The 17414-nt window shown below is 49.0% G+C and overlaps 1 protein-coding gene and 1 pseudogene across 8 annotated transcripts in view; both read left to right on the top strand.

Annotated features, from left to right (window-relative positions):
- mmy (UDP-N-acetylglucosamine pyrophosphorylase mmy) overlaps nucleotides 1-17414 on the top strand; it is a 117466-nt gene that overhangs the window by 61926 nt on the left and 38126 nt on the right. Inside the window, exon 1 of one of the 8 annotated variants that reach the window (XM_069326016.1) lies at nucleotides 2807-3044. The exons of the other annotated variants lie outside the window; for them this stretch is intronic. The gene's annotated coding sequence lies outside the window, so the exon portion shown is untranslated. Of the gene's footprint in view, nucleotides 1-2806; nucleotides 3045-17414 lie in introns of those variants that run through there. 8 annotated transcript variants of the gene reach the window in all.
- LOC123772559 (uncharacterized) lies at nucleotides 5820-11586 on the top strand (annotated as a pseudogene).

Consider the following 17414-nt stretch of genomic DNA (forward strand, 5'->3'; position numbering starts at 1 on the left):
TCTCTCTTCTCTCTCTCTCTCTCTCTCTCTCTCTCTCTCTCTCTCTCTCTCTCTCTCTCTCTCTCTCTCCCTCTCCCTCCCTCTCCCTCCCTCTCCCTCCCTCTCCCTCCCTCCCTCCCTCCCTCCCTCCCTCCCTCCCTCCCTCCCTCCCTCCCTCCCCTCCCTCCCCCCCCCCCTCTCTCCCTCGTACGAACACAGATACTGTATATATACTTGGTGTATTTACCAAGCACCTACATCATTACCTAGCCTGCCGGCTCACCTGTAATACCTCCTGGTCTTCCTATATGTGTGTATTTACTACTACTGCCTGTAGGATCGAGGTGTTAGCTCCTGGCCCCGCCTTTCTAACCATCGGTTGTCTAATGCACAGAGCCCCGACCTGTTTTTCTTCTTTCATATTACTACATATTTCTCACACATCCCCAAGATGAAGCCTGTAGCAGCTGACTCCCAGGTACCTATTTACTGTTAGATGAACAGGTGCATCAGGTGAAAGAAACGATACCCATTTGTTTCTGCTTCGACCGGGAATCGAACTCGGCCCCTTGGGTCTAGAAGAGGTTATGAGAGTTAAGGGTTGGGATGACGGGTGTGGGCGCTGGCTCACACACCAAGTCAAGTGTTGCAGTATTGTTGGGGTGATGCCATCCGTGACAACACTGCGTGCTGCTGGCCGCAAGCTTCAAAATGCGTGCTGTTGGGCACAAGCTTCACCACACACACTGCGTGCAGCTGGCCGCAAGCTTCACCACACACACTGCGTGCTGTTGGGCACAAGCTTCACCACACACACTGCGTACAGCTGGCCGCAAGCTTCACCACAACAACCCATACATTCCATGTAGTTATGTTGATGAGGAAGGAACCACAATACCAAGACACCACCTGTAGAAGTGAAAAACTCTGGAAATCGGCCACAGGTAATGGGCAGGTAATGGGGAAGGGGGCGGGCTTGAGTGATGGTGGTTGGCCGTGTGGAGAGAATGTAGTGTCGTGTGGGAGTAGGCCAAGGATGACGTCCTCTTCACCTCCCTCACAAGTCTCGGCCTTCTTCAGCTCCTCCCTCACAGGACCTGTCCACGCTGCCCTGCACCAGGGTGTAGGGCCAGGCGGGGGTACTCAGGGTGTAGTATGGCCCTGGGGGGGGCCTATGGAGCGGGCTCTGGGTGGTGGCGTGGCTCGCCCTTGTTAAGCTTCCATACCCCCGGGGGTTCAATTTTGCATGCCCCAGATTCCAGGTGACATACCCCGGCCTCTGGAGCGGATGCCCCAGGTTCCGGATCACATGCTGCGGGGTGATCTGTATCAGTCCTCCCTCACATAGTGCGAGGGAGGACTGTTGTAGAGGGGTTGGTTCTCGGAGCGTTTGATGTGGCGAAGAGTGAGTGTTGTGTGCAATGTGTGTGTGCGTGTGTGTGTGTGTGTGTGTGTGTGTGTGTGTGTGTGTGTGTGTGTGTGTGTGTGTGTGTGTGTGTGTGTGTGTGTGTGTGTCTCTCTCTCTCTCTCTCTCTCTCGGTCTCTCTCTCGGTCTCTCTCTCGGTCTCTCTCTCGGTCTCTCTCTCTCTCTCTCTCTCTCGGTCTCTCTCTCTCTCTCTCTCTCTCTCTCTCTCTCTCTCTCTCTCTCTCTCTCTCTCTCTCTCTCTCTCTCTCTCTCTCTCTCTCTCTCTCTCTCTCTCTCTCTCTCTCTCTCTCACACACACACACACACAGACACACAGACACACAGACACACAGACACACACACACACACACACACACACACACACACACACACACACACACACACACACACACACACACACCGGTGAAAGGTCATCACCTTCACTCTTAAGGTACCGTACATCACTGATGCTGTGTGCGCGGGTTAGTGCTGTGGTATGTGCCGTGGTGGTGTTGGGGGCGCTGGCTGCTGGGGAAACATGGCCCAGGTGTGCACGACTGTGTGGCAGGTGTGGAGACCTGTGTGTGTGGCGCTCCCAACAGGTGTGTGTGGAAGCAACAGTGCCACCCGCGAGTGCACACACACACGCACACTCACACTTTAGTTCAGTCAACCGTGACAGCTTGATCCTTTCTTCACACTAGTGTGAAGAGTATCCATAAATGTGGCGGCGCTCTGTCACGCACGCAACGTTCCCATTGTCTTGTGGGACTGTAAATAGTGTAGATGTTAGTAAGTATTGAGTGGGGGGAAGTTAAGTTTGTTTAGTGTTTCATCTAGCGAGTCCTGACGGTTTAATAGTGAGGACCACACCAAACATCTGCCACTGTGCGGAATACTATCCTTGCGACACAAGTTCGTCCATTGTTAAGTAGAGTGGAGATTGACTCTTCCGTTCAGTCAGGTGGAATGATGGAAAATGTAGAGTGGAGATTGAGTCGTGTCAGCTGACGTCACCAACTGTTGATCCCGAACATGCTGACGTCACTTAAGTAGTGGAGGTGTGGCTTATCTCTCGGTGATGTGATAAGGAATTCTAATTGGCAGTCCGTGCATAGGATTGCAGGTGACAGGTGTAGCACTGTACACGTCGACTAGAGTCCAGTTAACGGGGTTCGTCTCACCTGTCACAATCAGCTGTAGCCGCACCGTTACCAACTGAAGAAAATGGAACACTCATAAATCTAACATCTATGGATACAATTAGTATTATTTGATGGGATATATACTGATGCGCATGTTGACAGTGGTAGTGTATGCCTAAAGTGGGGAGTATATATGGACTAATTAATATATTATTGAAAAGTTTTATCATGGACATGGCAGTGTAAGATGGCAACTTAGGGGAAGGGTGTGTGCGTGAGAGGTTTAGTTGGTGCTCAACTCTCGTGTGGAACGGTTGTGTCCGGGTGTGCTCCTGCGCCTGGGAGTTACACCAGTGATCGCGGCTCCTCCAACTTTCCACTCACTGTCTTCTTAGCCTTCACCCCCTTTTTTTCTACCATTTCCCAATCGATTGAATGCAGAGTGCGACAAGTACGTGTCCAGTACAAGTTTTGACTGCGCCGGAAGCTGTGTTGTGTGTGGCCCCGACCTTAAGGTAGGCCTTCCATCTACTTAACCATGTGACTTACCTGTAAGTACCACCATCTGTGGTACTTCTTTCTTTCCAGCACTTACAGGATAAAAATTCAATGCAGCTCAAATGTCAAAATATGGGACCCTTTTGTCGACAATTACATCATTCCGAATAATTTTCTTCAGTTCGTCAGTTTTGGTGATAAGTTTTAATATATATAATATTGTCGATTTTCTCTGTTTTGGTCATTTATCCGTGTAATGTGAATGTGATGGCGGTGTGTGGTGTGTGTAGAGGTCAGTGGTTGTGGGCGAGGTGGAGAGGTGACCTTAGTTACCGTGGGGGAGGTGGCAGTGATGGGTATGCTTACCTCTCTCTCCCCTCTCTCTCTCTCTCTCTCTCTCTGTCTCTCTCTCTCTCTCTGTCTGTCTCTGTCTCTCTCTCTCTGTCTCTCTCTCTGTGCTTGCTTGACTCTTGCGTGTTGGCGTACGTATCTCCCGTTGAGCGTGGTGCTCCTGGCAATCTAGTGCCATGCCCATCTCCCGGTGCCTCGTGCGTGGTGCCCAGGATTTGTCAAGCAGTTGCACAAGTAGTTACGAACCTGTGCCTCTTCCCTCGTCTTTGGCGGCTTGGTTTATGTTTATTAAACAGCTTGTGAGCTCCAAAGCACCAGGAGGCTGTTTATAACGATAATAACCATGAACTGTGAAGTTTGGATGTTCGTAAATGTGTTTTAATAAACAAAGCCGGCAACGATGGGGGGAAAATATGTACTGGTTGGTAAGTAGATGGGTGATTGTAGAGTGTAGAAGTAGAGTGACTTGTCACAAGGTAAGTCTGGCCCCGGGCCGGGCTTGGGGAGTAGAAGAACTCCCAGGACCCCATCAAGCAGGTATGAAGCGGGAGTGCCTGGTGATCCCGGGTCTTGTACCACTCAGGAGACCTCCTCCCGCCTTCATGTTAGCGTGCCCGCTGAACATCTTGGATGGGGGAGGTTGCCTTCTGCAGTCTCTCTCTCTGGCTCCGTGGGCTTGCGTCCTCCTCCACCATTACGTGTACTCATGGTGGAGGCCACACAATAATATCTCTAATACTCATCAAGAAATACAGTTTTGGCAATTATGTGTAATATGATGAGCAAACCGCAACTCAGATGATGAAGGGACGACGTTTCGGTCCGTTGTGGGTTATCATCAGGTCTTCACACACTTGACATGGTCCACGACGGACCCAAACGTCGTCCCTTCTCCACCTTCTGAGTTGGGGTTTGGTCGTCATTCCTTCAGTCACGGTATTGTGACTCGCCGTCTGCATGTGTAATATATTAAAAGTTGGTATATTAAAAGTATATATGTGGCGGGGATTACTGAGACGGAGGTGGTAATATAGGCGCGGTAGGTCTACTCTGGTGCAGAGAATAAACCACACTAACGGGGCTAAAAAACCAGTAAACGAGCTCATACATATGGCATGATGATGGTGCCGTGTCCTGGGTCTCCTGGACCGTGTCCTGGGTCTCGTGGACCGTGTCCTGGGCCTCCTGGGTCGTGTCCTGGCCCTGGTCTAAACGTGTCGTGACACGTCTTCACGGACGAAACCTCGTCACTTTGATGCCACGTGTCAGTAGTTTGTTAATGATGCCCTATAATTTAAGATTTGTCTGTTGGTTTGTCTGGACACGTCGTGAGTCTCCCCCAGTGTGTGGTGACTGTGTGAGGTCTCCCCCAGTATGTGGTGACTGTGTGAGGTCTCCCCCAGTATGTGGTGACTGTGTGAGGTCTCCCCCAGTATGTGGTGACTGTGTGAGGTCTCCCCAGGAGTCCTGTTGCTCCCATTGTTCTGAACTGTGAACTTTTTATGTATTGTGTGTGGTACATGACGCGAGAAAGACATTGTTGCCAGTGGTACATGGAGAGAGACATTGTTGCCAGTGGTACGTGATGGTGTGCAGACCTTGGGATGTGTGTGTGTGTGTGTGTGTGTGTGTGTGTGTGTGTGTGTGTGTGTGTGTGTGTGTGTGTGTGTGTGTGTGTGTGTGTGGGTGCACTCACCGAGATTTACTATACATGTGCTGGCAGCATCCAGCGTATAAGGTTGACGTTGAGAGTGTAAGGCCGTAGACCATCAGTGGTCTACCGGCGGGAACAGCCATTAATGCAATGAATATTCACTCCATTTCCTTATCATATATCAATTTAAATCTGTGTATTGAGTTAGTATCGGCAGTTTCTTCATGGAATCCATTCCATATATTTACTACTCTAACGCCGAAGAACTTCTTCATGACATCTCTGCATCATCTGTCCCCTTGTCCTGCTGTTCCAAGCTGTTTTTCGGCGTGCTTGGTCACTTTCCTGTCGAATCTTGTATGTTTCTGTCATGTCTGCCCTGTTGCTTCTTTTCCCCAGTGTTGTGAGGTCAGTTTGTTCTTTTTTCATACCTCAGAAACGAGCTTTGTTGTATATCTTCGGATCTTTTCATGGTTTGTGTTGTGTTTTTGTAGGAAGGGGTTCCATGCCGTGGCAGCATACTCAAGAGTGTGTCTCACAAGAGTATACACACCGCATGGAAGGCTCCGGCAGAACGCTTCTCAGTTTACTTTATGATGACGACACTTGGTCTTTAACAGTCATAGAAGTCTTTAAGTTTTAGCATGTCAGATTTGACTTGACTGAAGTCTTGTTGATGTATGGAGACAAAATTGAATTGTTCTGTCTTCCGCTTCTATCCTTCTTGTAATAGGTCTTTCTAGCACCTTGTTGGGGTTACTTATTAGTAATATTGGTCTACAGCAAAATGAACGGCTCATATCTTACTCCTCTCTACTATATTGCTACCACATTAGCCATTCCCCAACTCTCTGGTAGTTCACCTCTTTCTAGTGAGCTCCACAATGCTACACCAGCCTCTCTCAGTATCCATGGTGAGATCGTGTCCGGGTTTGTGACATTTATCACATCCACCTCCTCTTCTTGTTTCCTTACTTCCTTTGGAGTAAACGAAGTAAGAGGCAGAAGTTCTCCCAAGAAACCAGAAGTTGTCCCAAGAAACCAGAAGTTGTCCCAAGAAACCAGAAGTTGTCCCAAGAAACCAGAAGTTGTCCCAAGAAACCAGAAGTTCTCCCAAGAAACCAGAAGTTGTCCCAAGAAACCAGAAGTTCTCCCAAGAAACCAGAAGTTGTCCCAAGAAACCAGAAGTTGTCCCAAGAAACCAGAAGTTGTCCCAAGAAACCAGAAGTTGTCCCAAGAAACCAGAAGTTCTCCCAAGAAACCAGAAGTTCTCCCAAGAAACCAGAAGTTGTCCCAAGAAACCAGAAGTTGTCCCAAGAAACCAGAAGTTGTCCCAAGAAACCAGAAGTTGTCCCAAGAAACCAGAAGTTCTCCCAAGAAACCAGAAGTTGTCCCAAGAAACCAGAAGTTGTCCCAAGAAACCAGAAGTTCTCCCAAGAAACCAGAAGTTGTCCCAAGAAACCAGAAGTTGTCCCAAGAGCCAGAAGTTGTCCCAAGAGCCAGAAGTTGTCCCAAGAGCCAGAAGTTGTCCCAAGAGCCAGAAGTTGTCCCAAGAACCAGATCTAATTTCAGTTTGAAAACATGCTGGGAGCTTTTCTTTAATACTTGACACACGTATTGAATCCCGTTGTCTAGATTTGTTGCTCCTTAAATTATACAATTGTTTGGGCTAACTAGAAACGTGCGAACCCAAGCAAATGTCAATATTACGATGGTTCAGTTTATATTAACACGTGGCATATTTAACGTATTCGTCGATTCCATAAATACTGGGACGTTACAGGCGAGAATGTGTGTCCTTGAACTATTTGTGTAGCCTCGTCACTTGATCACACAGTACCATCTGTTGTAGCTGAGTAGTAAGCTTGCGTTGGTCCTTGGCCTTGCTTGCTATGTCTTTCTCCTCCTCCTGCTGCGTGTCCACTGCTCTCTTGAGCTCCTGGGTATTGGTTCCTCTTGTATAGGAGGAATGTGTTGCTCTGGATCTGTGCTGTCTATATTTGGTCCGTTATTACTCTGGGGGTTTGTGCCTGCATGTGTTGTGCTGCCAGTCATGGTCAGGTATATTTCTTGCCTCTTTATCTCTTGAAGGAGTGACACGGGTCTTCGTGTGTGTGTGTGTGTGTGTGTGTGTGTGTGTACGTACTCACCCAGTTGTGTTTGCGGGGGTTGAGCTCTGGCTCTTTGGTCCCGCCTCTCAACCGTCAATCAACAGGTGTACAGATTCCTGAGCCACAGGAATGTGTGTGTGTGTGTGTGTGTGTGTGTGTGTGTGTGTGTGTGTGTGTGTGGGTGTGTGTGTGTGTGTGTAACTGGTATTCTTACTGTAATATATAATTGCAAGGACGGAGGCTGGGCTCGGCGTCTTACACAAAGGAGACAAGTGGTTACGTCATAATTAATCTAATGCTGGACCCACTTATTTGACCCCTCCTTCCTGCCCCCTCCCCCCCCCAGCCTCTCCAACCACACCAACCCCTCAACCCCCTTCAAACCCCCCCATCCCCTCCACCCCCTTCAACGCCCCCCCCCCCCCCCCAACCCCACCACACGCACACACCATCTCTCCTTTCTCTTTCAAAATCTGCCGCATTGGTGTTAGCACCAGTTGTATTGTCTGGGGTTTGGATATTCGTACAGAAGCTGTGAGGAAAAAAACACCTTTCATGGTGTTTAGTGGGTTGTTAAACATAGCCTCGTACAGATGGTTTAAGGTTTCACTTTGTCGTCCTGTGTGTACGAACCGACATTTGTAAGTGTAGGTCCAATACTGGTGGAGTTTTTGTTATTTTGATTTCACATATGTGAAGAAATATATTGGATTGTTCTTTACCTCTTATATGGCTCTGTTCCAATTGAATTTGTTTAGTCTGGTATAATTGCTCTAGTTTCCGCTCTATTTTTCAATCTCCTTGTTTAAAATTACTTTCTGTGTTGGGATAATGGTGTCTGCTCCGTGATTATTTTCCCTTTTCAGTGGAGTCGTCTGCGTTCTCTTTCTAAGCTGGTCAACTTTCTCACCTTCCGCTAAGAAACACGTTTCTAGCAGACTTTGTATATGCTTCGCCAGTCACTTGTTCCAGTCCATCTTCAAGAATAAGTAGTCCTTGTTCCTCAACAACCCGTTCTCGCACTTGCTTATAGTCAATATTGGCTTATTTAATAAGTGCATATGTGACATACTAATTGATTGTGAATATTTTAGTTCACCTTGAAAAGCTTCATAGAAAACACCGACCTCACCTAACCTTCTTAGTATGTCAAGATAAGCATCTTATTGCTTCTTAATTACAATTATTACTTAACCCATACCGTTGATAGGTTAAGTAATAATTGTAAATACGAAGCAATAAGATGCTTATCTTAACATACTAAGAAGGTTAGGTGAGGTCGGTGTTTTCTATGAAGCTTTTCAAGGTGAACTAAAATATTCACAATCAATTAGTATGTCACATATGCACTTATTAAATAAGCCAATATTGTTTGTAAGCAAGTGCGAGAACGGGTTGTCCTCAAGACGGTTCTCCATTGAATGTTTCCAAGTTCAATGTTTATTTCCCGCAGTCAATCATCTTATTATTAAAATCTAATTTATTTAGTAAACCCCATCCTCTCACTTCGTAATTTTTGGGGTCATTACGAGTTCATTTGAACTTGACTGAGGTTGTGATCCGAGTGTGTGGTGTCTGAGTGTGTGGTGTCTGAGTGTGTGGTGTCTGAGTGTGTGGTGTCTGAGTGTGTGGTGTCTGAGTGTGTGGTGTCTGAGTGTGTGGTATCTGAGGGGTTCGTGTCCCCCTGATTATTTCTTCATTGTTCGTGAAGGTCAGCTCTACAATATTCTTGTTCCTCGTTGATTCTGTTATCTACTGATAACACATAACCGCTGATGGGCTGGTTGAACACACAATTATCGTAGAATCTAAGTAGATCTCTGACCTGTGGTTTGGTTATTTCCAGATTGATTACCTAGTATAATATTATTGCTTGCTGTTCTCCATCTTAGTCGAGTCAGGTTCATGGAAATTAACTTGAACCTGCTATCTTAGACGAGGCAGGTTTGGGGATATTGGGTTTGCCAGATTATTCATATTACATATCTTACACTTACTTGTTTCACTTACATATCTGTTCCGTGAATTCCTCAACCGTTGCATATTAGAATAATAACTAGGTTTATTTTATCTTCTTCTACAAGTACCTCTACCACCTCCCTCCAACAACCAGTTCCCGCCCTCCAACAACCAGTTCCTCCCTCCAACAACCAGTTCCTCCCTCCAACAACCAGTTCCTCCAACAACCAGTTCCCGCCCTCCAACAACCAGTTCCCGCCCTCCAACAACCAGTTCCTCCCTCCAACAACCAGTTCCTCCAACAACCAGTTCCCGCCCTCCAACAACCAGTTCCTCCCTCCAACAACCAGTTCCTCCAACAACCAGTTCCTCCCTCCAACAACCAGTTCCTCACTCCAATAACCAGTTCCTCACTCCAACAACCAGTTCCTCCCTCCAACAACCAGTTCCTCCCTCCAACAACCAGTTCCTCCCTCCAACAACCAGTTCCTCCCTCCAACAACCAGTTCCTCCCTCCAACAACCAGTTCCTCACTCCAACAACCAGTTCCCTCCCTCCAACAACCAGTTCCTCCCTCCAACAACCAGTTCCTCACTCCAACAACCAGTTCCCTCCCTCCAACAACCAGTTCCTCCCTCCAACAACCAGTTCCGCCCTCCAACAACCAGTTCCTCCCTCCAACAACCAGTTCCTCCCTCCAACAACCAGTTCCTCCCTCCAACAACCAGTTCCTCACTCCAACAACCAGTTCCCTCCCTCCAACAACCAGTTCCTCCCTCCAACAACCAGTTCCTCCCTCCAACAACCAGTTCCTCCCTCCAACAACAAGTTCCTCCCTCCAACAACCAGTTCCGCCCTCCAACAACCAGTTCCCTCCCTCCAACAACCAGTTCCTCCCTCCAACAACCAGTTCCTCCCTCCAACAACCAGTTCCTCCCTCCAACAACCAGTTCCTCCCTCCAACAACCAGTTCCTCCCTCCAACAACCAGTTCCTCCCTCCAACAACCAGTTCCGCCCTCCAACAACCAGTTCCTCCAACAACCAGTTCCTCCCTCCAACAACCAGTTCCTCCAACAACCAGTTCCTCCCTCCAACAACCAGTTCCCTCCCTCCAACAACCAGTTCCTCCAACAACCAGTTCCTCCCTCCAACAACCAGTTCCTCCCAACAACCAGTTCCGCCCTCCAACAACCAGTTCCTCCCTCCAACAACCAGTTCCGCCCTCCAACAACCAGTTCCTCCCTCCAACAACCAGTTCCTCACTCCAACAACCAGTTCCCTCCCTCCAACAACCAGTTCCTCCCTCCAACAACCAGTTCCTCCCTCCAACAACCAGTTCCTCCCTCCAACAACCAGTTCCTCCCTCCAACAACCAGTTCCTCCAATAACCAGTTCCGCCCTCCAACAACCAGTTCCGCCCTCCAACAACCAGTTCCTCCCTCCAACAACCAGTTCCTCCCTCCAACAACCAGTTCCTCCCTCCAACAACCAGTTCCTCCCTCCAACAACCAGTTCCGCCCTCCAACAACCAGTTCCGCCCTCCAACAACCAGTTCCTCCCTCCAACAACCAGTTCCGCCCTCCAACAACCAGTTCCTCCCTCCAACAACCAGTTCCTCCCTCCAACAACCAGTTCCTCCCTCCAACAACCAGTTCCTCCCTCCAACAACCAGTTCCTCCCTCCAACAACCAGTTCCTCCCTCCAACAACCAGTTCCTCCCTCCAACAACCAGTTCCGCCCTCCAACAACTAGTTCCGCCCTCCAACAACCAGTTCCTCCCTCCAACAACCAGTTCCGCCCTCCAACAACCAGTTCCTCCCTCCAACAACCAGTTCCTCCCTCCAACAACCAGTTCCTCCCTCCAACAACCAGTTCCCGCCCTCCAACAACCAGTTCCTCCCTCCAACAACCAGTTCTTCCCTCCAACAACCAGTTCCTCCCTCCAACAACCAGTTCCCGCCCTCCAACAACCAGTTCCTCCCTCCAGCAACCAGTTCCGCCCTCCAACAACCAGTTCCTCCCTCCAACAACCAGTTCCCGCCCTCCAACAACCAGTTCCTCCCTCCAACAACCAGTTCCGCCCTCCAACAACCAGTTCCTCCCTCCAACAACCAGTTCCCGCCCTCCAACAACCAGTTCCTCCCTCCAACAACCAGTTCCTCCCTCCAACAACCAGTTCCTCCCTCCAACAACCAGTTCCCGCCCTCCAACAACCAGTTCCCGCCCTCCAACAACCAGTTCCTCCCTCCAACAACCAGTTCCTCCCTCCAACAACCAGTTCCTCCCTCCAACAACCAGTTCCTCCCTCCAACAACCAGTTCCTCCCTCCAACAACCAGTTCCCGCCCTCCAACAACCAGTTCCGCCCTCCAACAACCAGTTCCCGCCCTCCAACAACCAGTTCCGCCCTCCAACAACCAGTTCCGCCCTCCAACAACCAGTTCCCTCCACCATGATCCAACTGTGGACATCAAACATATATAAAGTCAGTGAGACACATTAGCTTTCCGTCCGTGTGTCACCGTCCACGCCTCGAATACCTTAGTGCCGTACCAGGCTGTGTCGGGCCCCGCCCCGTGTCATGTGTCAGGCCCCGCCCCGTGTCACGTGTCGAGCCCCGCCCCGTGTCACGTGTCGGGCCCTGCCCAGTGTCATGTGTCAGGCCCCGCCCCGTGTCACGTGTCGGGCCCCGCCCCGTGTCACGTGTCGGTCCCCGCCCCGTGTCACGTGTCGGGCCCCGCCCCGTGTCACGTGTCGGGCCCCGCCCCGGGTCACGTGGTGATCCCACAGTAGCACCCTGGGATCGGCGTGTGAACCAGCCACCATCTCAGTGATCTAGCAACAAGGTCATGCACCCAAGCCTCCGCCCTCTCCCCTCTCTCCCACCCACTGTGGGAGGGTCGGTGGGTCGGCCGGGTGTACTTGCAGACTGTATATTGTTAGTGTCAGAACGTCTTTGACGCAGTACCCTGTCAGAGACTGTTGTACAAGTTGGAGAAGTAGGCAGGAGTGACAAAGGAGGTACTCTAGTGGATAAGGGAGTACCTAAGCAGTAGAAGACAGCGAGTCATTGTGAAGGGTGAGGACTCACCGGAGTCCCCCTGGGTCAGTACCAGAGTTTATCCTGTTTTCCATATATGTAACTGACCTTCCAGAGGGAATAGAATCATTCTCAGATATTTTTTTGAGGGTACAACAATGACGAGGAAGATTAAGACAGGACGGTAGCAGAAGACTACAAGATGACCTGGGCAAACTTAAGCTCTAACATAGTGGCTACTTGAATTTAACTCAAGTCCAGGGAGGGCGCAAGAGGCCGACACGAGGTACCAATTAGGCTACTGAAATCTTTCAAGAATCAGGTAGAAAATAAGATCTAGGGTTGGTATCGCACCGAACCTGTACACCAGTTAATTAGCAGTTGAGAGGCGGGACCAAAGACCTGAAGCTCAATCACCACAAGCGCAATTAGCGAGTTTGCACGCATGCGCGCGTACACTCACTCACTCACTCACTCACTCACTCACTCACTCACTCACTCACTCACACACACACACACACATGATCACCACTGGGGGACACCACATGATTAGTGGGGACATGATCACCACATTCAAGATTCTGAAGGGGATTGATAGGGTAGATAAAGACAGTCTATTTAACACAAGGGGAACACGCACAAGGGGACACAGGTGGAAACTGAGTGCCCAAATGAGCCACAGAGATATTAGAAAGAACTTTTTTAGTGTCAGAGTGGTTGACAAATGGAATGCATTAGGGGGTGATGTGGTGGAGGCTGACTCCATACACAGTTTCAAGTGTAGATATGACAGAGCCCGATAGGCTCAGGAATCTGTACACCTGTTGATTGACGGTTGAGAGGCGGGACCAAAGAGCCAGAGCTCAACCCCTGCAAACACAACTAGGTGAGTACACACACACACACACACACACACACACACACACACACACACACACACACACACACACACAGGTGAGGACTGCAGGAAGTTACAAGACCTTGACAAATTCCAGGAGTGGTCAAACGAATGGTTGCCTGAATTCAGTCCCAACAAGTGTAAGTTAATGAAGATGGAAAGGGAGGAAGGAGACCGGAAGGCATCTACACCATACGGGGAAGGCAGCTTCAGTAATTAGAGAGAAACGGATCAGGGAATGGATATAATTCCAACACTCACACCAGAGGCGCACACAAACAGGATAACATCGGCAGCATATGGGACGCTGGCAAATAAAAGAACATCATTTAAAAACCTGAATCAGGACTCCTTTAAGGCAATATAAATATACATTTGTTACACAAATACTGGAATACGCATCACCGGCTTGGAATCCGCACCTTGTGAAGCATAAAGCCAAAACTGAAAAAAATACAAAAGTTTGCCACAAAATTGGTGCCAGAGCTAAGAGGATTAAGGTACGAACATAGGCTAATGGAACTAAATCTCAAAACTCTAGAGGATAGACGGAACAGAGGGGATATATAATCACAAGATACTGAGGAGAGTAGATAAGGTGGACAAGGACAGCCTCTTCAGACTGAGAGACAGCAAGACAAGAGGACACAGGTGCAACTTGCTTACTACTCGTCTCGTATCCTGTACAGGTAGTTAGCAAGTAGAATGCTTTACAAGAAGAAATTGTGCCACCTCCATCCACAACTTCAAGGGCAGATTCAACAACGCATTTGAAAGTCAGAATAATTAAATTATAACGCATCAGGTTCAAGGCTAGAAGACGGGGCATATATATATATATATATATATATATATATATATATATATATATATATATATATATATATGTCGTACCTAGTAGCCAGAACGCACTTCTTAGCCTACTATGCAAGGACCAATTTGCCTAATAAGCCAAGTTTTCATGAATTAATTGTTTTTCGACTACCTAACCTAACCTAACTTTTTCGGCTACCTAACCTAACCTAACCTATGAAGATAGGTTAGGTTAGGTTAGGTAGGGTTGGTTAGGTTCGGTCATATATCTACGTTAATTTTAACTATATATAACGTTTAATTTAACGTTATATATTTAACGTTAATTTTAACTATATATATATATATATATATATATATATATATATATATATATATATATATATATATAAATCGGTCGCACGTGCTCACTATTTAAGTCAGTGTTGAAGTCACCGGGGATGCCTCCCTGGAGTACTATAGTGTGTGCATGTTCCCAGCACACGTGAGTGTGACAATACTGTTGTGGTTGTTTGTGTGTGTTTGTGTGTGTGTGTTTGTGTGTGTGTGTTTGTGTGTGTGTGTGTGTGTTTGTGTGTGTGTGTGTGTGTGTGTGTGTGTGTGTGTGTGTGTGTGTGTGTGTGTGTGTGTGTGTGTTTGTGTGTGTGTGTGTGTGTATGTGTGTGTGTGTGTGTGTGTGTGTGTGTGTGTGTGTGTGTGTGTGTGTGTGTGTGTGTGTGTGTGTGTGTGTGTACCTGCTGCCCCTGGCCCGTGAGGTAGAGGGTGTCCTTCGTGAAGGTCGCTCCAGTATCATCAGTGATGGAATTGAGAATGATGGCCAGGAAATGTGTTGCCTGCTCACTCCCGTCTCTCCGCCTGCGTCAGGAGAGACGGGGTGAGCAGGCTTCACTCCCCATCCACTCTCCGACCATCGCCCCCCCCCCTTTACTATCTACTTCCCTACACTACACCCCCCCACCCCTCCCAGTTCCCCGACTTTAGCCTGTCATCGTGCTCCTCCTTGTTCGCGATCTAACGCGAGACGGCTAAGACTGCCAGTCGAATTTTGAAGTACTCTTGGACATGGTGTGTGTGTGTGGGGGTGGGGGGGGGGAAGAGAGGGAGGGATGGAATTATCAGGGGAGAGCGCCAAGTCAGTACGACTATATAGCACTTGGAAAGGGTCAGGATAAGGAGTTGGTATGGGAGACACCAACACCCCGTCCCCACCACCACCCCCCACCAGTGGTGGTGGGGACGGGGTGGTGGTGGTGGAGTAACAGCAAGAGATGAATGCTGGCGGGAAATGACCCCGCCGCTGCGAGGTGCTCTCACTCCTCCCTAGCTCTCTACCTGCTCTCGCCTCCCTCCCCCTCCCTCCTCCTTCATACTCATAAGAAGAGAAAGAAAGCAGAAGGGAGGAGGGAGAGTGGCACTGCTCGTCACAACAGCCTGGTGGACCAAACTCTCACAAGTCAAGTCTGGCCTCGGGCCGGGCTTGGGGAGTAGAAGAACTCCCAGAACCCCATCAACCAGGTTATCAACCAGAGACCGCAGGTTTGAAGAGGATGCCAATAATGCAGACTGTCACAAAAATCATTTCAGTAGAAGGAAAAGTGGTTGAAGCGGTGATTTACATTCCCCAGAGAATCACGCGAGACTGACAATAATACGAGAATGGAGACAGAGCTTGCATTAATATTATACAAAGTATAGCCGAATTATCCCCTAGATTGAGACCAAAGCTATTAATAATAAGAGTACATAAGAATGGAGTACCTCAAGGTTCGGTTCTAGGACCCGTCCTGTTTCTAATATATGTAAACAATCTAAGAGAGGAAGTTAGTTCATTCTGTGTCAATGTTTGTTGATGCTAAGCTAAAGAGGCGTATCAGCAACATCAGAACAGATGAGGACTGCAGTACATTACAAGATGAATTCGACAGTGTTCACAGATGGTGTAGTAAATGAGGACTAGCCAGGTGTCCCATACCTGGCTGTCTTGCCCCGCCTCAACACGTTCTGGTCACCGTGCGATAGTAACCACATATCACCAGGGAGCCTCACCTCAGGCACGGATACCAAGCTAGAAAAACAAGAAGCCGGTCAGTGTTGCTTCACCTTCCTCGCTCCCCTTCTCTTCCCCTCCTTCTATTCCCCTTTCCCCCTCCTCCCTTTCCCTTTTCTCCTCCCCTTCTCCCCTCCCTTTCCTTTCTCCCCTCCCATTTTCCCTTCCCCTCCCCCGTCTCCCCTCCTCCCTCCCCAGATGGTGTCCAGCACGCCGCCAGGGAGCACCAGACACCAGCGGCCTTACACCACCACAATAACTGGTGTGGGTTCTGAGAGTTCTTCCACTCCATAAGCCCGGTCTGGGGCCAGATTTTGTCTTATCCCCTTTGGATTAGTCCAGCACTTCGCACAAAAATTTGTTTATTTATTTGTTGAAAGGTTGGTATGTTCGCCACGGTGCACCTGGGTATGGGCAGCCTGGTGCCACAACACTGCGGTGAACGGCTTCAGTGACCCCTCCCCCCTCCCCTGGCAGTTCCTACTTAATTGTCAGCCTACGGGTCGACTGTGTCAAGACACCACATTAGAGGACAGTCGATTCGGTCAACGCCCCCTCCCCCTCCCCACCTGGGGTGAGGGGGGGGGGAAGGGTTGACACTGTCACACACAGGTTCACACCTTCACTCCCCAACACACCTCCCTCGCCTGAGCCTACTACCTCTCACACACTTGCCATAGGCGGCAACACTGCTAACTAGAACAAACTAATTTGCTCACCTCCCTTACCTCTCTACATGTCATCCCCTCTTTCCTTTACCCTCATCCCTTAAGGCAACCTTCTCTCTGTTTCTGCTTTGTTTGACCCTCTGCCAGTCCTCAAATCAGTTCTTTTTTACCCTCTCTCCCTCCACTCTTATTCCTCCGTCTCCCCCTCCACCGCCGCCTTGGCCAGCAGTCAGTGACCTCAGGTGTGGAGGTCATGACCCCCCAAGACTGAAGCGGTCTTATCTCTTCCTTCCCCCTCCCCGCGTCGGTGTCGTCCACCCCTCCCCCCTTCCTCTTCCCCCCCCCTCTCTCACTCTCCACATGTACTCCTTCACTTTCTCCTACTCCTCTTATTCATCTCTATTTGCTATTCCTCTCCGTTATCCCTTCCTCGTCTCTTATTCCTGTTCTTCCCTTATTCTACTCTTCCACTTTGCATTCCTCTGTTCTCGCACTTCTGTTCTCCAGTTCTTCTCTCCCATTCGTTCCTCTTCTCTTCCATCTGTTCCTCCTCTCTCTCACGTGTTTCTCTCTTCGTTCTCACCTGTTTACCTCCCCTCTCACCTGTTTATCTCCCCTCTCACCTGTTTCTCTCCTCTTTCCCTCCTGCTCTTCTCCTCTCCCTTTATCATTATTCCCTCGGCCAATTCTCTGCTCGCACTTTTCTGTTTTTCCTTTGTCCTCTTCACACATTCACTCACACACTGTACATACATGTAGCCTACACGTGACCACTTGTCGTGTGGGGACGTGTGTTGCGTGTCTTGGTCTTGTATTTGAAATGTATCACGGATTGTTTTATATATT

This window comes from Procambarus clarkii, chromosome 17, assembly GCF_040958095.1.
Source record: "Procambarus clarkii isolate CNS0578487 chromosome 17, FALCON_Pclarkii_2.0, whole genome shotgun sequence".
Taxonomy (NCBI): Eukaryota; Metazoa; Arthropoda; class Malacostraca; order Decapoda; family Cambaridae; genus Procambarus; species Procambarus clarkii.